We start from the raw sequence: 21943 nt of genomic DNA, 5'->3' as shown, positions 1-21943 counted from the left end.
TAAAACGTGATTCATCTGAAAAGGCCACATGTCGTCACTTAGTGAATCCCAGTTGCAGCAGGGGGTACAAATTCAAGCCTTCGTCGTCGATGAAAAAAAGTCAGAAAGGGTAAATGGACCGGGCACCCGCTGCGGAGGCCCACAAGCAGCGACGTGCGCCGAACTATCATTGAGTGGACAGTGTTTCATCACGGCAGTCAGTTGCCCAATCGCTGCATGTCTGTTCGCCCTACACATTTCCGCAGCTGTTATTCACGCTTGTCACCTATGGCGTGTTGTGCATCACAGTTGCCTCCGAGTCAGTTTTGGACAGCGCCATTGCGCCATGCACTGACTATAGTTTGAGCAGGCGGCATACTAACAGCTTACAAACTTACGCATTTTGAAAATGCTTCTACCATTGGCCCGAAATCCAATGACATGTACTTTTGGACGTCAGATGAATCGCTGCATTTCAGCAATAAGACGACGACTGCGCTGTTACTGAATGCTGACGTCGAATATACGCGGTGGTCACATTAACTTGAGCGGACCGCTCGAAACTACAGTACATTAGAATACCAGGCTCCCTTTTACTCAATTGGAATCTTCAGTGTTCATGTAAAGTAAAGTATAGAGATTATTCCTCCACTAGCGTATTCCCATAAGGGTTATCAAAAACATCGGCCAGGCATGCGAGCAACAAATTTAGGGGCAAGAGTGATCGCAAACTTGCTGGCTCCAAGAAAAACAAAAGCCCGCACTTGGGAAAGAGAGAGGATGCCCAACAGGTTCTAAACGTTTCCGCCAAAACATGAACCAACGAATCACAGCCACGCATTTAGTTTGTATACGGCTGCTGCGATCTTCATTCAGAAGACTGGTTTGGTGCATTACTCCACGCTAGCCTATCTTTTGCAAGACTCATCTGTGTACAATTATTGCCATCTGTATACATTTGAACACTCTCACTGCAGTAAGCCTTGTTTGCCGAAGATTTTTGCCTCCCACAATTTCCTCCAAACTGACTAGTCTTAAACGTCTCACCAGAAGTCCTATTAACCTTTGCAGTATATTGATCAAGTTTTGCCTTAAATTTCCTTTCCCTATAATTCCATTTCAGCAGTAGTAACACCGGTTCCCGTCAGATCACCAAGGTTAAACACTGTCGACCTTAGTAAACACTTGGATAAATCATCGTCTGGGTCTGCCTAGTGCTGCTGACAAGCGGGGTGCACTCAGGCTTCGTGAGGCCAACTGAGGAGTTACTTGAATGAGAAGTTGCGACACCAGTCACGAAAACAGACAACAGCGTTCTTCTGACCACATGGAACTCCGTATCCGTAACTGGTGACGCCTAAGGATGAGGATGACCCGGCGGCCGGTCGGTACTGTTGGGCCTTCATGTTTTGTTCGGACGGTGTTCAGTTTTTTTTTTTTTATTCTATTCATTAACACCTCAGTAGTTGTTCGATTTACTCATCTACCCGATCCCGCCATTTCAACGCCACCAACGCCAATGTTCGACCTCAGAGTGTAATACCTACTCTCAGGCGGCAGGTGGTGATACTAACAGAGGAAATTACATAGAATACATCGAGGTGAGGCCGTAAACAGTGCAGTCGTTGACGTAATGCGAAAACGGAGATATTTATCTGAGGTCCAAAGGGGCAGGATCATTCGCTTCCGAGCCTAGGGTGGAAGCATTACCGAAACTGCTAATTTTGAAAACTATTCGCATGGCACCGTGGTTAAAGTATATAGCGAAAGGCAAAACGGTGTTGTACAATAACTGCCGCCGAAGAAACTATGGTGCATCACAAGCCACAGATGAAAAGGTTGACCGACGACTGTGGAGATGTGTACTGCGAATTTTATCAAATGATGAACAACTACACTGAAGCGTAAAAGAATTTGGTATAGGCATGCGAATTCAAGTACGAAGATGTTTATATAGACAGAATACTAAGCTGCGGTCGCCGCACCCATATAAGACAACAAGTGTCTCGCGCAGTTGTTAGATCGGTTACTGCTGCTACAATCGCAGGTTTTCAAGGTTTAAGCAAACCTGAACGTGGTCTTATAGTCTGCGCACGAGAGATGGGGCACAACATCTCCGAGGTAGCGATAAAGTTGGGATTTTCGCGTACAACCATTTCACGAGTGTACCGTAAATATCAAAACTCCGGTAAAACATGAAATCCCCGACATCGCTGCGGCCAGAAAAAGATCCTGGAAGAACGGGGACAACGACAGTGAAGAGAACCGTCCAACGTGACACAAGTGCAACCCTTCCGCAGATTGCTGCAGATTTCAGTGCTTTACCATCAAAAAATGTCAGCATACGAACCACTCAACGAAACCACATCGATATAGGCATTCAGAGCCGAAGGTCCACTAGTTTACCCTTGATGACTGCACGACACATAGCTTTATACCTAGCCTGGGCCCGTCAGTACCGACGTTGGACTGTTGATGATTGAAGACATGTTGCCTGGTCGGACGAGTCTCGTTTGTAATTGCACCGAGCTGATGGTCGTGTACGGGTATCGAGACAACTTCATGAATCCATAGACACTGGTTGTCAGCAAAGGAATCTTCAAGCTGGTGGAGGCTCTGTATTGGTGTGGGGCATGTGCAGTTGGATCGATATAGGACCCCTGATACGTAGATATGATTCTGACAGGTTACAAGTACGTAAGCATCCTGTCTGATCACCTGCATCCATTCGTGTCCATTGTGCATTCCGACGGACTTGGGCAATTCCAACAGGACAATGCGACACCGCAAAAGTCCACTGGCCACCAGACTCCCCCGACATGAACATTATTGAGTATATCTGCCATGCAATGTGTTGTTCAGAAGAGATGTCACCTTCCCCTCGTACTCTTACGGATTTATGGAGAGCCCTGCAGGATTCATGGTTTCAGTCCCCTCCAGCACTACTTCACACATTACTCAGGTCCATGCCACGTCGTGATGCGGTACTTCTGCCTGCTCGCGGAGGCCCTACTCGATATTACGCAGGTGTACCAGTTTCTTTGGCTCTTCAGTGTAAGTGGCCAGGGGGCTACCAACAATGTCTCCTCAATAACCGTTCAGCAAACGTTGCTGCGAATGGGCCTTCATAGCAGGTGCCTGATTCATGAAACCAAGCTTTTTACAGCACGTGCGTCCCCTGTATTACTGCTCTCCATTGTGGCACTTGCTTGACCGGTATACTGCATCCCATTTAAAATAAAACAAGTTCAGACGTATGGGGTACACTTACTGTTTGTAAATCACTTCATTGCCGTTACTTCTGAACTGGAAGTAATTGGAAAATTCCAGACTGTTAATGCTTCGTGCCTAACCGCTCTAACATCGCTTGTGGTCGAAATTCGACCAGTTGAGTCAGTGGGCCTCTTCTGTGATAAAAAAAATAGCGTGTATCTTGAAGTGAAATACTCCATGTAAAACTGTATCTGAAATTTTAGCCTCAGAAATGAGCCATAGCAGGCAAATGCTGCATAGTAGCTACCAGTATTCTTGAAATAATTCTTTGATTCCTCTTAAATTGTTCAATCATTTGATGTGAATTCTTGATACAGTGTTTTGGAAAATAAATCTTTGGTTAACGGCAGCAAATTAATTTTTCCCTTATGATAATACACTGTGAATGCCGTTGTATCACGTAAAGCAATCTCAGATGCGAAAAGATTTTCATTACAAAATGTGCACTGTCTATTCAACAAATCACCATTATTCTCTCATAAGTACTGTATTTGGAATTACGTTCAGTTAACATTTAAATTTATCTTTCAAAACAGCAATAGGATTGTCATTATCACCGTTCACACTATTCCTATTGCTTTGTCTACACAAAAATTGTGTCTCTCTAGCTTGCTGTTTCAGTCCGACCCGTTTAGCGTTCCTCTTCGAGGAATACCCTAAAGCAAATATAGCTTTCGTATAATAAGGAAAATTGTAGCTATGCAAAATAAATAAACAGAAAATTAGGAACAGTTCAGATTTTGTGGTGACGGCGGCAAAGGAACACAAAGGAAGGTCCATTTACTCTTGGACCAAAGTAAGTGAGAAAACGATGCTAACAAAAAGCGTTTGTTGCCCTCTGCGGCTTAGTTACAGCTTTGCGTTTTCCACTGCTGACAACATCAACGGCGTAGAAGTTGTGGCACTGCAGTTGTCCGGTACGCGTGTGTTACTACAAATCAACTATCTAAAACAATTGAACATAAACGTCCTTAGAATGCAATTTCACGAAATGTTACTACTTTCGTGTGTCACTTCTACCATAACACCTCATCGGTACACAGGGCAGAAACAGGTAGCACCGCAATTTTCGTTGTTAAAGTAGCGGAGATTTTAATGCTTAATAGAAAATATATAAATCATCAGAGTTATGGATATGCACTCCGTCCTCAGGCCACGAGTGGCCTACCGGCACCATCCGACCGCCGTGTCATCCTCAGTGGAGGATGCGGATAGGAGGGGTGTGGGGTCAGCACACCGCTCTCCCCGTCGTTATGATGGTATTCTTGACCGAAGCCGCTACTATTCGGTCGAGTAGCTCCTCAATTGGCATCACGAGGCTGAATGCACCCCGAAAAATTGCAACATCGCATGGCGACATGGATGGTCACCCAACCAAGTGCCGACCACGCCCGACAGCGCTTAACGTCGGTGATATCACGGGAACCGGTGTATCCACTGCAGAAAGGCCGTTGCCTAGAGTTATGGATATGAAGGCTACATACGCACATCGTTTTTTGTGTACATGTTTCGAATTATATGTATTAATATTAAAAATCGGTACTTCAATTTTCATGTTCACATATTATTATTATGATAATAAAAGCACTGTCTACAGCACTATAGTAGCCTTTATGTAGTTACTGCTGTGTCGTGTTGTCAATTACTTCATTTATCTGTTTCGAAGCGAGTAATGAAGGACTAGATTGCTGCAGGTAGTATCTAAAATTTGGAGAAGACATTTTCTGGAGATATGTAGCATTTGTTACGTATATCATTAGCGATGTACAGGACAAGCACAACATATGTGCGTAGTGGGTGCACTATGTGGGGAACCTGTAACTTCCACCACAGCAATGCTACTAATTTAGAAAAAGTAATTATTCATAGATTATATAATCAGTGTTAGAATCTTACAAAATTGTGATTATAATAATGATTTTCGAAAATAATTTAGTTTCCTGACTGAAACAGAATCGAACTGTTTAGTTTCTTCCCCTTAGAAAATTTCATTGTACCCCTCAGGGAGTAATTACCCCCAAATTTGGAAACCACTGTACTAGCACAATTAGAAATAACGTTACACAAAGCAATATTTTCTGGAAACAAATTGAGTGAACAGAGTTTAGTAGCGATAGCTTTTTTAGTAATTTTAAAACCTTATTTCTTCCGAAATAAACAAATATTTAATAGTGCACCCATTTCATAATATAATCGACGTTTGACATATTCACAAATATTTGTTTTGTAAATTACATCCCATATAACTAATAATGTAATAGCTTTGCGTCTCCTCTGCAATAATAACACCTATGTATTTGTAGAAATGCTGCATCTTCACATTTTAAATTCTTTGACTTCTTTCGATTTTTGTTTACAAAATGAGCTGTAGACTGAAAAGCGTATATTTGTACATAAACAAGTTTACTCATACTGTGCTTCAATCCCTTGCAGTTAGTTTTGTAAACTTATATTAACAATATGCCACTTCACAAAATACCATCGTAATCATACCAGAAACAAAACTAACCTAAATCTGGGAGACAATAGATGCAGAGTATCAAACTACTTGAAGATAGGGATGCGGGGCTCGAGTTGCATCGTGTGTTGAAATAAATTCGTGATTATGACTAAAGGTGGTTATTCTTTACTTTTACAAATCTGGGTATATTCGTCACAAGGGATAAATTTTCGGCAATGTAGCTCATCAAACGGTGGCACTGGCGTACACTCCAGGCAGATCAGTGCTCAGCGAGCCTTCCTGAACGACACACGTGTGGGACAAGTCTGAGTACTCTGCGATAAAGAAGGAAACAAGTGGTCCGCGCCGATGTTTTCCAAACAGGCGACTCGACGCGGCGGCCCATCGGGCGCTATATACAGCGTGGAGAATCCGGCGTCAGCATCGGGCGAGGGCTGCCTGCAGCAAACTTGCATACTTCAGCGCAACTCACTAATGATAATATTAAAGTTTAACAGCGGTAGGGCCGGGCCCCGGAGCAGCCAGGGACGGCCAAAACAAGAACTTGCGCGCCACCGCCACCCCGCCCCGCCGACATTAATGGAAAACGTTCGCCGGATACGTTCGGCCCCAATAGGACCGTGTCTTAATTAATATACTTGGGCCGCTGAATGTTGTTCCAATCGCTGCTTTAATTGGTGCCCCCCCCACTCGCCCCCTGGCGTGCTGCCCCTCCTTCCTCACTCCCTTCACCTCTTCAGCGTTCAGCCCCTCGAGCTGCGCCCCCAACTCCTACCCGACTGCACCCCCTCCCCACACCCTTATCCCACCCCCCATCACTCTCAACCTGCCGCCATCACCGGCGCACTCCACTCCGCTCCTTTCTGGCGCTGCTACTGCTGCTACCTTCCAACTTTGATTGTGAATTGTTTCCAATTAAATGTCTTATGGACTTTTCTAAATTATATATCCTCAGCCTGATGGCAAAGAAATTTCGCCCTGAAGAGGAGGTGGGTTCCACAGACGGTGGTAGGAAGTGGCTTTTTTTTCGTTTTGGTTATTACACTGCCAGGTGCAGCAATCCGGGTTGGATGAAACAAAAGAGGGTCGGAGTCGACAGACATTTTAATTTGTCAAGCATTGTAATGAATGTCGCACTTAATTAGGCGAACTAATTAACGCAGTTTTTGTAACAAGCGACCCCAGCTGTGCACGCACGTAAGCACTATGTTCCTTCTCGCAACCCAAGGCCTTGTTTCGGCAAACGAGCAGCATACGTCATTTCTGAATTTCCAACTGCAAGGTCGATAATGAACCACAAATCGTTAACACGATTTAGGATTAGTTATCCTTCTCAGCAGTATCCAAAATCCTACGACACTCATTAGAAGGCTGGCTCTGTATGTACTGATAGCTCTGTAACAGAAAGATGTAGAACAGCAAGCATAAGAGGATACAGTGACTCCTTTTTCTGCTATAATAATGGCATTGCCAGGTATTACAAGTAATATTTTCCTGCCAAGATATAGTTTCAGAAAGTCCCGACACTGAGTCATTCAATAATAGCGCTTCGAGATATCGAAATAGGATAGCTATCGTCAAAAATATATCTAAATTAAACACATTATTAAAGGAAGAGAATTAATTTTTGTTAAATGGATACCGTCTCATACTGGAATTAGTTGTAACAAAATGCAGACCAAATAGCCGCCGGCCTGAGTGGCCGAGCGGTTCTAGGCGCTACAGTGTGGAACCGCGCGACTATTAGGGTCGCAGGTTCGAATCCTGCCTCGGGCATGGATGTGTGTGATGTCCTTAGGTTAGTTAGGTTTAAGTAGTTCTAAGTTCTAGGCGACTGATGACCTCAGAAGTTAAGTCCCATAGTGCTCAGAGCCATTTGAACCAAATAGCCAAGGTAGGCCGTTTCATAAAAGATAACATCAAATACCATCATATTTCTCTGAAAGAAACTAATAAATGAAAATCTTTAAAAAGATCAAATAAGCTATCTTATATCGCAGAGTGAAAATGCGAAGGATAGTGGAAAAATTCGTTATAGCACCTAAACAGTAATCCAAAATATCCGAAGGACGAAACACTGGGAACAATAGACCTAATTACAGATCGTGAGTGAATCCCTGATCACTGGCATCGAAACTGGATTTTACACCTAAACGTGCAGTTGGTACTGCAGGAGATACGTAAGAACTACTATCATAAGTCGTGAAAAGTTACAATGTTGTAAAACATCAGCTACTCGTACTTGTACTGGAAGCCTGGAAACAAATGGATTTCTTTCTTTTGGATGGGTCCCAAAAACTTAAAAAATTGGGATAAAAACACCGTTCCAGCAGTCTGTGATTTAATTTACTTTATTTGCACTATAATTTTCAGACAATGTCCATTTGCAGCTGCGTGTAAAAATTATACAATAAGAAAAGAAGAGAACAAAAAATCTATGAGTTTAAGCTATTGTAAATAATATATCTCAATTGCTGAATAGTTTCAAATAACGGTCATGTTGTGTGAGATGGTTCGTGATGTGCTATTACTAGTCACGACTAGTTACTCAGAAATGCCCATAGACACATACTGTGCAGTATATAGATATACACTAAGGTGACAAAAGTACTGGGATATCTCCTAATATGGAGAGGACTTCCTTTCGCACGGCCTAGTGCAACATCTCGACGTGGCATGGACACAAGTAGTTGGAAGTCCCTTGCGAAGGTGTTGCCGTAGTAGGATTTTGTGCACGAGCTGATCTCCAGATTATGCCCCATAAATTTTCCGATGGCATTCATCTCGGGCGATCTGGGTGGCCAAAACATTCGCTTGAATTGTTCACAATGTTCTTCAAATCAGCTGCGAACATCTGGATTCCGTGACATGAAATGGTTGTTTGGGAACGTGAAGTCCACGAACATAACCGAGGACCGAGACCATTCCACGTAAAAACAGACCACAACATTATCGAACCAGCGCAGCTTGCACAGTGTCTTAATAACCTAGGTCCCTGGCATCGTGGGGTCTACACCACACTCGAACCCTACTATCAGGTCTTACCAACTGAACTAGGTACTCATCTGACGAGGTCACGGTTTTGCAGTCGTGTAGGGCCCTACTGATACGGTCACGAGGACAAGAGGGGCGTTGCAGGCGATGTCGTATTGTCAGCAGAGGCACTCGCTTCGGACGTCTGCTGCCATAGCCTATTAACGCCAAATTTTGCCGCACTGTGCTGACGGATGCGTTCGTCGTACGTCCCGCGTTGATTTCTGCCGTCATTTCATGCACTGTTGTTTGTCTGTTAACACTGACAACTCTACACAAACTCCGCTGCTCTCGGCTGTTAAGTAATGGTCGTGGGCCACAGAGCTGTCCATGGTGGGAGGTAATGCCTGAAATCTGGTCCATCTCGCAATACAGAATTCCCAACAAGTAGCGAAATGGAATGCCCCATACGTCTAGCTCCAACTACAGTTCCGCGTTCGATGTCTGTCAATAGCCTGTACTTTGAATCTTTTATTTAGCTGGCAGTAGTGGCGCTAGCTGTATTGCAGTAGTGGGAGTAACCAAGATTTTTGTGAGGTAAGTGATTTGTGAAAAGTACAGGTTAATGTTAGTCAGGGCCATTCTCTTGTAGAGATTATTTAAAGTCAGATTGCGTTGCGCTAAAAAAAATATTGTGTGTCAGTTTAAGGACAGTCGTGTAAAATTTGTTCTAAGGAGACGTTTCATATGTCGACCCTTAGCCGAGGATACCTCACTGGAATCTTCTGATTTTTTTTTCTTGTAGTTTGTGTAATTAGTGTAGCTTTTGTTTATTGCTAGCGCGTAATTGTAGAGAATTTCCTTTGTAGTTGCAGTCTTTCACTGTCGTACAGTAAAACAGTTGTGGCATGCATGTAGATTTGCACCAAGTATTTCGCAGCTGCAATTAACTACATATTATTTTCAGTGCTATGTTAATGTGTTCTCTTATTTTTGCTCTTCAAATTGTGCTTTTCTGTGTTATCGTGTGAAATATTGTGACAATAATGGCGTGTGAAAAACGTAACAGTAAACTGAGAAATGACAGCGAAGACGAAAGCAGTGTGTTAGCGCCACCGAGTAATGAATTAACTGATGTTCAAAGTAATAATTTGGTAATTGTGCATAGGGAAATGGAGCGGGCGGCAAACAATGGCGTAGACAGTGAAACAATTAGTGAGCAGGGAAGCATTATCGATCGGTCGGTCGGCAACAGCTCGCCTCAGGAATCCGAAATGACAGGACACAATTTCGCAAATACTGTAGATTCAGGTTCTGGGTCATCACCGTTTTCTCAAATGAGTCAAGACACATTTTCTGCTTGTCAAAATGTGAATGTTGCCGGTGAAAATGCACTGCCAAAAAGCATAGAGAAACAGATTCCAGACACTAATACATTATTATTGCAATTAATGCAACAAATGGAACAAAATCAGAGACAAACACAGCAAAAGCTTCAAAAGTTAGACTCATTGGAACAAACTCTTGAACAAACACGTGAAGATTTAACTACTGAGTTACATAACATTGAATCGAAATGTCAAAAAGTCTGTAATGACGTAAAAACACAAATTTGTGAGCACTTCCAACCTATTTTTTCGCGGCATGAAAATGTACTACAGAATCACGAAGCAGCCATAAAAGAACTGCAAACTACTGTTCACGAAAATCATGAGACCTTGCAAGCTAAATCTGACTCAGTTGCATCTACCGATTCGGTTACGCAACTTGCAAAAACTCAGGAAAACCTAAAGGACACAGTAGATACTCTGAAACTTGGTTCAGAAAAACACACTGAGGAAATGTGTTCACTATCGGAGAAAGTAGCCGAACTTTCGGATCAGTTCACTAACTTATCTACGAAGGTAGATGATAATCTGAATGACACAAAACCGGTAGTCTTTAATGACACAGAAGAGAGCGAACAAATTAGGAAACTGAAACAAAATCTGAATCAAATTAATACGCAACACCAAAGAGAAATCCGCGAAGTACAAGATCAGCTGACACAGGTAACACAAGAATTACGTATTTCAGAGGACACTCGCGCCCCAACACGGGAAGAGGGACTTAGAAATACGGAAAAGACGCAAAATAATAACACAGGGCATTTCGGAAGTTATGAAAGAAACTGGCAATGTGCACCGAATTTTGAGATGGAACGGCCGACACGACCTAACAATGACCGATATGCGACTCGCCGACATGATGATTTTGACTATAAGCTGTTCATTACTACACGTAAATTCAAAACGTTTAAGAATTTTGCCAACGACATTCATCCACAAGCGTGGCTCCATCAATTCTCTCATTGTTTTCCTCCCAACTGGTCATTGCAGCACAGATTAGAATTTATGTGTGGCTACTTGGAGAATGAACCAGCTGTAAGAATGCGATCGGTCATTCACGATTGCCACAGTGAAGGAGAATTTTACCATGCCTTCATCTCAGCATGTTGGTCTCAAGCCACACAAGACCGAGTAAAACATGGCATCATAATGATGAAACATTTCGAACAATCTGAATTCTCCAGTCTTGTGAAATATTTTGAAGACATGTTGCACAAGAATCAGTATCTTTCAAACCCATACAGCCCCTCAGAACTCATCCGCATTTGCTTACTCAAATTGCCTGAACATTTACGACATATTATTTTGGCAGGACGTTGCAAAGACGACATTGAAGCTTTTCAGGGACTGTTACAAGAACTGGAAATTGTCACTGACAATCGCGGAACGCGAGAACAGGAACACAAATTCAAAAACTTTGTGAGTGCACAAGTGGTGGTTATGGACTTGCTCTATTATCCGCAAGACTCTTCAATGGTGATTGTGCACCTGCATAGTCACAACAGATGGCTGCTGGCCATCTCTACAAGGACTACAGTGGGTCTGCATCTTTGGTGGCCCACCAATACCGTAATCTCTACCAGGACTACAGTGTGTCTGCTCTGTGTTGACCTACCCACCAATACTCTTCAAAACTTCGACTGACTCCGCTGTGGGTTTGCTCTGTTGTGGCCCATGACCTGTCTGCATGTCGAGAGTCAGCACTGTCTTTCCGTTGGAAGGACAACGATACTTCTTCAAGACTGCATGGAAATCCACTACTTCCGTGTGCATTTTCTTTTACTGCTCAGACTTTGAGAAAAACACTGCAATGTGATGAATGATCAGGACTGTCTTTATGGACTGTGAGAAAATTTTAGCTTTTGACCAACATTGTATCAATAAGTGTGTGCATTTGATTACTTTGTTATTGTAATTACGATTATGAAAAATTTTAACAAATACGTATTGGCCAGTGCCCAAAAAAATTTGTAAAATTTTTTTGTGGGGAGCATGGGGGCTATGTAAGTAGGCTGTTTAGGTTTTTTTATTGGTAATGCCACCTCTGTATAAAAAAAATCACTGGCTGTGCTGTGTGCAGTCTGTGGCTGCTTTGCTTTGTTGTAATACTCAACCATTGTAGTGTTAGGCAGCTGGCTGTGAACAGCGCGTAGCGTTGCGCAGTTGGAAGTGAGCCGCCAGCAGAGGTGGATGTGAGGAGAGAGATGGCGGACTTTTGAAATTTGTCACGAACTGCTATATATATTATGACTATTGAGGTAAATACATTGGTTGTTCTCTATCAAAATCTTTCATTTGCTAACTATGCCTATCAGTAGTTAGTGCCTTCAGTACTTTGAATCTTTTATTTAGCTGGCAGTAATGGCGCTCGCTGTATTGCAGTAGCTTGAGTAGCGAAGATTTTTGTGAGGTAAGTGATTTGTGAAAGGTATAGTTTAATGTTAGTCAGGGCCCATTCTTTTGTAGGGATTATTGAAAGTCAGATTGCGTTGCGCTAAAAAAAAATACTGTGTATCAGTTTAAGGACAGTCGTGTAAAATTGTTCAAAGGGGAAGTTTCAAGCCGTCGTGCGGCCATAATGGCGTCGCAAACCTTTTACGGTAAATCATCTGCGAACAAATGACAGCTCCGCCAATGCAGGGCCCTTTGATACTTCACGTACGCGGTGCTAACACCATCTATATACGTACATATCACTATCCCATGATTTGTCAGCTTGATGTATATCATGTACAGCAATGCTTACATTTAGATCTGTTAATACAATTTGTTGTACCTTTCACTACTGTTACCATTTTACTTGAATTCTTTTCAGTATGGACATCGGTTATCTACGAGGCAAGTTCGTTCTTCCCAGCACTTTATTCCTGGTGTCCATTCCATATTGTGATATGCTGTATTGTGAACGCTTTTTTTGCAATAAATACGTAGATGTAACATCACACATTCTTCAACTTTACGCACTAATATATCAGGTTCGTGATTCGTCACTATACGTGTCACCTACCTACACCGAAATGAACACATATTGTATAAAAAATTATGTTCTCTCGATGAAATATCTCTTGATAATTTTTCTAAAGGTCTTCGTACGGGCGTTCCTCTGTGACACCGATTAATATCTGTAAGTATCCTTGTCTCACACAGCACTGTTAGTAAAGGACAGAGATATCCTCTGAAACTGCATTGACGGTAGAGTAATATCCTTGTATTTTTATTCTCTGACTGACGTTAACATTACCCCACGCATTCACGCTCAAGTAACAGCCATATGAGAAATTGCACACAGTGTGATTTTCAATAAAGACAAAAGGTTCGTTTCCCTAGTGCTCCTTTCTGGAGATGACATTTTAAGAAGTCAGCCATGTCATAGCTGTCGAAAGCACTTTCTATGTCATGTACCTTGCATTTTAGAAGATGACCGTTAGCGACCATGCTGTGCACAAATATGTATGGCAAGCGATTTTTTAACAAACTGGCAACGATGTGTCAACATGTCAACATTTGTTACTATAGGTGACTACCACGTTCGTTTAACACATCTAATACAGTTATATGATTCATGTTTTTGCTCTCTTTTTTATTATGTTGTGTTGCATGTTTTTTAGATGTGTTTGAAATTAATAGTGCAAACAAGTAATTTTTCAAATGAATTTGTACCAATATCTAAATCATTAAATAATACTCCGTAAGGAAAATGCTTTTAACATGGTTATCACCAAATAGAGACGTTGTAAATGATACCAAAGCCAGGTTTTTGGTGATAAGAGTGGCTGTATGCGTCAACTATTTTACCAAAGAATATTCGCGCACAAGATTCATTGGAATTCAGCGTTTACATGACATCATTGATTCGATTACTAAATAATCGTATAAACACTCATCAGTATTTCACTCTACACTTTATGGGCTAAGGATCGCTGAGCACGCTATAATCAGATGTGCATCCGTCATGTCGAATTAAGATAGCAAAGGTGAGATTCTGAGGAAAGTCAAGATTCAACGATAATTCACAGTGAAGACAGAAATGGAGCAAACAGTCGGAATGCTGAAGAATGGGCAAGGGCAATGGTCGTGTTCTTTTCCGAATAACACTCCTACTACTTCTTTATGCATGTAAGTGTTCCTGCTGCAGTTTTCTGTCCGAAGACAAGTCTGATGCAGCTCTCCATGCTACTCTATCTTGCGCAATGTGCTTCTTCTTCGAATAACTACTGCAACCTACATCCGTTTGCACCTTATTGTATTCCTCCCGGGCCCGCATCTCGTGGTCGTGCGGTAGCGTTCTCGCTTCCCACGCCCGGGTTCCCGGGTTCGATTCCCGGCGGGGTCAGGGATTTTCTCTGCCTCGTGATGGCTGGGTGTTGTGTGCTGTCTTTAGGTTAGTTAGGTTTAAGTAGTTCTAAGTTCTAGGGGACTTATGACCACAGCAGTTGAGTCCCATAGTGCTCAGAGCCATTTGAACCATTTTTTTGTATTCATCCCTTCGTCTCCTTAAACAATTTTTATCTCCCACAGTTTCCTCCATCATCAAACTGACGTTATGTTGATCCGTCCTGTGTCCTGTTAACTGATCCCTTTTTTAAGTCAAATTGTGCCATAAATTCTTTCTTCACCAGTCTTATTTAGTATCACCTAATTAGTAAATCGAGCTACACAACTAATCTCCCGCATTCATCTGTAGCATCAGGCAGTCAAAACGTTTGTTCTTTTCTTGTCTGGACTGCTTATCGTGAACGTTTCACTTCCGTACAGGGTGTAGGTATACCACGGAAACTAATATTTGTCGGATCGGATGTAAACCGTTATCTTATACAGTGCGAGAACAGTATCCGACCACGGCAACATTTCGCTATTGTGCGGAAGTGACACCTGTGATTTGACGTAAAACTGATTAAATTTCGATTACAAACGTTACCACGTCTTGAAGGCACTTATCATTTGTCGCCGTTTACTGTTCTACTATGGCTTCATTAGCATATACACTACGTGAACAGAAGTATCCGAACACCTGGCTGAAAATGACTCACAAGTTCGTGGCGCCCTCCATCGGTAATGGTGGAATTCAATATGGTGTCGGCCCACCCTTGGCCTTGATGATAGCTTCAACTCTCGCAGGCATACGTTCAATCAGATGCTGGAAGGTTTCTTGGGGAATGTAAGCCCATTCTTGGCGGAGTGCTGCACTCAGGAGAGGTATCGATGTCGGTCGGTGAGGCCAGGCACGAAGTGGGCGTTCCAAAAACATCCCAAAGGTGTTCTATAGGATTTAGGTCAGGACTCTGTGCAGGACATTCCATTACAGGGATATTATTGTAGTGCATTATGAACAGGTGCTCCATCGTGTTGAAAGATGCAATCGCCATTTATGGAACAGGACAAAATACTGCATAGGTGTTCAATAATTTACTTTGGATTTCAGCGTCACCTGTATTGTCAAGCAAGCATCTGTAAAATAGTGAGCAGACGAGTACAAAAATTTGCTAGAAGGTGGCTAAAGCAGAAGCACGATAGAACTCCCACAGCCTTACCGCTCACAGGCGTGAACTTGAGGCTGCTACCGCCCCTCTAACACCAAAAATCAGTGGTCCCTTATTAATTTGAGTTATACAGACTTGCTTGTTTGTTCCTTCTGTCATCCCTCGTACATCATCAAGCATTAGCGATACAAATACTCCGCATTGCAACAAATATCACTAAGCGCATCCTTTTCGGATGTAAAAGCTATAAAGTTTAAACGAGGATAATTCCTGTTTCACCACCGGTAGAAGCACGCACATGTTACATATTTCACGCACAAGGATTACATGTTCAAACACATATTTCCTTATTAATTTGCTTAAATAATTTCAGTTTTAGAGATGCGGCACCTTTAAGGAAATTTGTAAGACCAGATGTCATGAACTGATTTATATATTATGACTTTTAAACATTATTAAGGTAAATACATTGTTTGTTCTCAATCAAAATCTTTCATTTGCTGACTATTCCCATCAGTAGTTAAAGTCGTAACAAGGCTCCGGGAGTAGACAACATTCCATTAGAGCTACTGACAGCCTTAGGAGAGCCAGTCCTGACAAAACTCTACCACCTGGTGTGCAAGATGTATGAGACAGGCGAAATACCCTCAGACTTCAAGAAGAATATAATAATTCCAATTCCAAAGAAAGCAGGCGTTGACAGATGTGAAAATTACCGAACTATCAGTTTAATAAGTCACGGCTGCGAAATACTAACGCGAATTCCTTACAGACGAATGGAAAATCTGGTAGAAGCCGACCTCGGGGAAGATCAGTTTGGATTCCGTAGAAATATGGGAACACGTGAGGCAATACTGACCCTACGACTTATTTTAGAAGCTAGATTAATAAAAGGCAAACCTACGTTTCTAGCATTTGTAGACTTGGAGAAAACTTTTGACAACGTTGACTGGAATACTCTCTTTCAAATTCTGAAGGTGGCAGGTGTAAAATACAGGGAGCGAAAGGCTATTTACAATTTGTACAGAAAGCAGATGGCAGTTATAAGAGTCGAGGGGTATGAAAGGGAAGCAGTGGTTGGGAAGGGAGTGAGTCAGGGCTGTAGTCTATCCCCGATGTTATTCAATCTGTATATTGAGCAAGCAGTGAAGGAAACAAAAGAAAAATTCGGAGTAGGTATTAAAATCCATGGAGAAGAAATAAAAACTTTGAGGTTCGCCGATGACATTGTAATTCTGTCAGAGACAGCAAAGGACTTAGAAGAGCAGTTGAGCGGAATGGACAGTGTCTTGAAAGGAGGATATAAGATGAACATCAACAAAAGCAAAACGAGGATAATGGAATGTAGTCGAATTAAGTCGGGTGATGCTGAGGGAATTATATTAGGAAATGAGACACTTAAAGTAGTAAAGGAGTTTTGCCATTTGGGGAGCAAAATAACTGATGATGGTCGAAGTAGAGAGGATATAAAATATAGACTGGCAATGGCAAGGAAAGTGTTTCTGAAGAAGAGAAATTTGTTACCATCAAGTATAGATTTAAGTGTCAGGAAGTCGTTTCTGAAAGTATTTGGATGGAGTGTATCCATGTACGGAAGTGAAACATGGACGATAAATAGTTTGGACAAGAAGAGAATAGGAGCTTTCGAAATGTGGTGCTACAGAAGAATGCTGAAGATTAGATGGATAGATCACAAAACTAATAAGGAGGTATTGAATAGAATTGGGGAGTTGAGGAGTTTGTGTCACAACTTGACTAGAAGAAGGGATCGGTTGGTAGGACATGTTCTGAGGCATCAAGGGATCACCAATTTAGTATTGGAGGGCTGAGTGGAGGGTAAAAATCGTAGAGGGAGACCAAGACATGAATACACTAAGCAGATTGAGAAGGATGTAGGCTGCAGTACGTACTGGGAGATGAAGAAGCTTGCACAGGATAGAGTAGCATGGAGAGCTGCATCATACCAGTCTCAGGACTGAAGACCACAACAACAACAAGTTAGTGCCTTCAGTAGTTAGAATCTTTTATTTAACCGGCAGTATTGGCGCTCGCTGTATTGCAGTAGTTCGAGTAACGAAGATTTTTGTGAGGTAAGTGATTCATGAAAGGTATAGGTCATTGTTAGTCAGGGCCATTCTTTTCTAGGGATTATTGAAAGTCAGATTGCGTTGCGCTAAAAATATTGTGTGTCAGTTTAGCGTTGATCAGAATAAGTAAAGAGAGAAATGTCTGAGTACGTTCAGTTTTGCTCAGCTGTTTGAAAATCAAATAACGTAGAAGTTTTCCAGCACTGTCATTTATAAATTTTTCCAAGGGGATGTTTCACTGTATTCGTTTTCCCTGTTCTTGGCAGTAGTTCTATAATGCTCCCTCTGAAACCCTGTGCAACCTCTAGTTCTTTCAGTTTATCCAGCTCCCATCTACTTAAACTCTCACCTTTCTGCAGTTTTTTTCAGTTTTAATTTACATATTGTAACGGGACGTCCTCCTCTATCATTACTTTTCCTCAACAGTAGTCGTAGATACCAGTTTTATTTTGAGAATTTTGGACAGGTCAGTATTACCTGAGTTGTTTTTCCGAAAATTTCCATGTAATTTTATACACAGTGTGTTATATTTCAAGCTAAAATTTATGAAAAGGAATTACTTTATAAAATATTTTAGTTTCGATGTTGTGATCGTTAAGCGCTAATTCTGAATGTACAGTTAAAATTAATTTTTTTTGAAACATTTGATATTACGAATTATTTGCACATTGAAAATTACTATTATAAATTACGCATTCTGTACTGTTTAATATGTTGATTTCTGGATTCATTTATGAAATAATAACTGAAATTAATAATGTAACAGAAACCAGGAGGAATTCATTTGTTAAGAGAAATTGTTATTTCCGCAGAGCGTGAGAGTCGCAAGTGATGTGATCGGACTTAGTTTCGTGCGAGAAAAGTAGTTTCGGCTTTGTTAATGTGAAAAATCAAAATACTCTAGGATGTACTCAAATATGAGAAAATCTGTGGAAAATATATTTACGTAAAAAATTCTGCAAAACAGTGTTGAAATTTGTGTAGTTCAAACCAACAGTGAGGACATGATGTTACATTTTCAGCATCAAGAATGAGACCACTAGAAAACAAGAACTGTAGCAATCTCACCATGACAAGTTAAGTAAACTTGAAAATTTATTGTAATCTTTGCTCATCACCAATTTTCAGGCGAGACTGTGCTTATGAATTACTTCCAATGAACATTGTTTAATGTGGACAACAGATGGAAGAAGGAAGGAGAGGGGGAGATTACAAGTTCCTAAGCAGTAAATTATGGTCAGAGTCCACATCTGCCCCTGGAAATGTCTTACAATTTAAATCCTGGTTCCTAAATCTCTGTCTTACCATTATATAATCAATTTGACACCTTCTGGTATCTCCAGGTCTCTTTCACATATACAACCTTCCATCACAACTCTTAAACCAAGTGTTATGATCTGTGGAAAATTCTACCAGGTGGGTTCCTCTTTCATTCCTTAACCTAGTCCATATTTACCTACTATTTTTCCATCTCTTCCTTTTCCTACTATCGAATTCCAGTCCCCCATGGCTGTTAAATTTTCTCCTCCATTAACTATTTGAATAATTTCTTTTATCTCATCTCACATTTCTTCTCTCTCTTCACCATCTGCGGAGCGTGTTGCCATATAAACTTGTACAACAGTGGTAGCCGTGGGCTTCGCTCCTATCTTGGCTACAATAGTGCGTTCATTATGCTGTTCATAGTATATTATCTCCGTTCCCATTTTTTTAATCATTATTAAACCTACTTCTCCATAACCCCTATTTGATTTTATATTTATATCCCTGTATTCACCTGACCAAAAGTCTTTTTCCTCCTGCCACTGAACTTCACTTATTACTAATATACATGGTAGTTTCTGGGTCGGTTTTCGCCAGCGGAGGTTCACCCCCGCCATTGGTTTCCTGGATGCAGCTCAGTCTAAGAATGAATCGGCTGACCTGTTCCGCCAGAATATGAATGTCATCTCCACAGTAGCCCATTTCTGATTCATATTACTTCTTCCCAATGTATTCCTTTTTTCCGATTGTGTATTTATATTGCCATTATGATTACAGTTTGTTTCTGAAGGTTCCAGTGACGTGGCTGAAAATCACACGTGGTGCAAATGAGGATGAACTGTGGAGCATACATTTTGACATAGTTTTACCTTCGATGACTATGCAAGTAGATAAAAAAAATATTTCTACGATGAACTGAGATTTTGTACCAAACCTTTCTTTTTTTTAGAAAAAAAAAAGATACGGCATCGTACGGGTGGAGCTGCCTAATTACTGTCATACCATAATCAACGTTTTATCCTCAATATAATTACATAATTTACCATCTCATAAAAACAGTGACAGTTATAAGACAGCTTCCTAGCGTTGTAATATGCACGTCACATAGTGTACAGATGAAACAATCATCTAAGTGATTAAATGGAGACGTTAAAATAAATTATGGATGATTTGGCTATTCCCTACGCTTCTTGACCCCAATATTTTCCATGTCTGTGTGGAATTGCCGTAAACGGCAGCACGTGTATATCTCTTTATTTCTGATCTACGCCTATTAAAGAGTACAACGAACGTAGCCTAGCAGTAATATATTTGACTATGATGTTTCTTTCGGTAAATGCTCATATAAACTATTCAATGCTTGTACCGATTTCGAATGACTACTATTAGCCAGATTACATGAACAAACTGGATAAATGTCTAAACACATGACATGAAATTTAGAAGTGAAACTATAAATACTTCTGACTATTACTACCAGTTTGTATGTTGTGTATTTAGTCATTTACCTGCTTAATTAGCACACTGGACTCGCATTCGGGAGGACGACGGTTCAATCCCGTCTCCAGCCAGCCTGATTTAGGTTTTCTGTGATTTCTCTAAATGGTTTCAGGCAAATTCCGGGATGGTTCCTTTGAAAGGGAACGGGCGATTTCCTTCCCAATCCTTCCCTAACCCGAGCTTGCGCTCGTCTCTAATGACCTCGCTGTCGACGGGATGTTAAACACTAACCACCACCACCTGCTTAATTAAAGTAACAGTGTTACCAGTCTACTTGTAAGCTGTGTTTTATTTTGTGTCACGCTATTGATAATGACTTGTCAGTTGTAAAAAGTATAATCTTAATCAGTTCATGAAAGCATTGAGTGAAATAAACCATATGCAGTGAACTTCATCAAAGCGGAAGATATATAATTCGGAAATCTGCCCTAACCGCACAACTATTTGAGTCCTAGTGCATTCAGTAGACTTTCTCAGTAGACTTTCATACGCTTTTATTTTTTTGTTTTATTTTTTTTTTATGAAGAGGAAAGTGCGGAACGTGGAAAGGGAATGAAAATGTTGAGACTTAATTAATGATTCACTGTACACGGAAAAGGGTTCATGCAGTACTTCAATACACTATAGAATAGTTATTCACGATTCCACAAGGAAGCTGTTTTAATGAAAGGACTGTAGATCTCTGACAACGCTGTGAAGCAGCGAAAAAAAAAAAAAAAAAAAGAAGAGAGATTTTGTTCGGCGCAGCACTGCAGTTATGGACATCAAACCGCGCCACTCTAGGCAACAACGAACAGGTTACGCGCAATGTCGGTGCATCAAAGGAAACTGTTGAAAGAGGTGGGTGTTGTTGCGTAAAACATTGGTTTTATCCGGCAAGATCATGCAGTCCAAAGAAATGCACTACCTACATTTTTTCTACCTGTTTCAGTTGACAAGCAGCAGTTTGACAACATGAAATCCAACAAAAGGCATGTGTCGATAACATCCAACGAAAAGGTAACCGAGGCGGGTGAGGGAACAAACTCTCTGTGCGCGAAGTAACGTTGCGTTTCAAGTGGGGTAAAACACAAATTTATAATACTCTAAGAAACAAGGATGTGATTCGGGATGAATGGATGAAAGGAAATGTTGTGTCGATTCCCTAAGGTCTCGACACAATGAGTGGCTAGGTGCACGCGAAACTAACGCAGACGGGCGTAAATTCTGAAACAGGAGACTGGATGAAAACTATAAAGAAAAGAAGAGAGATTTTAATATACTTAACTTTAATGTAGTCTTGTTCTTGTTGAAATACATCTCTTGCATAGTAGTAAGCAATTAACACAGATACAACTGGCGCCTTGCTAGGTAGTAGCGAGGGACTAGCTGAAGGCTATTTTATCAGTCTCTCGGCAAATGAGAGGAAGACTTGGTAGGTCTAGTCGCAAGCTATGTCGTCCGTACAACTGGGGCGAGGTCAAGTCCGTGTCTTGTGACCTGCCCTGTGGTGGCGCTACGTTTGCGAATACACAGTGGCGACACGCGGGTCCGACATGT

Source organism: Schistocerca nitens, chromosome 8, assembly GCF_023898315.1.
Source record: "Schistocerca nitens isolate TAMUIC-IGC-003100 chromosome 8, iqSchNite1.1, whole genome shotgun sequence".
Classification (NCBI taxonomy): Eukaryota; Metazoa; Arthropoda; class Insecta; order Orthoptera; family Acrididae; genus Schistocerca; species Schistocerca nitens.
Note: the sequence above shows the minus strand (reverse complement) of the source record.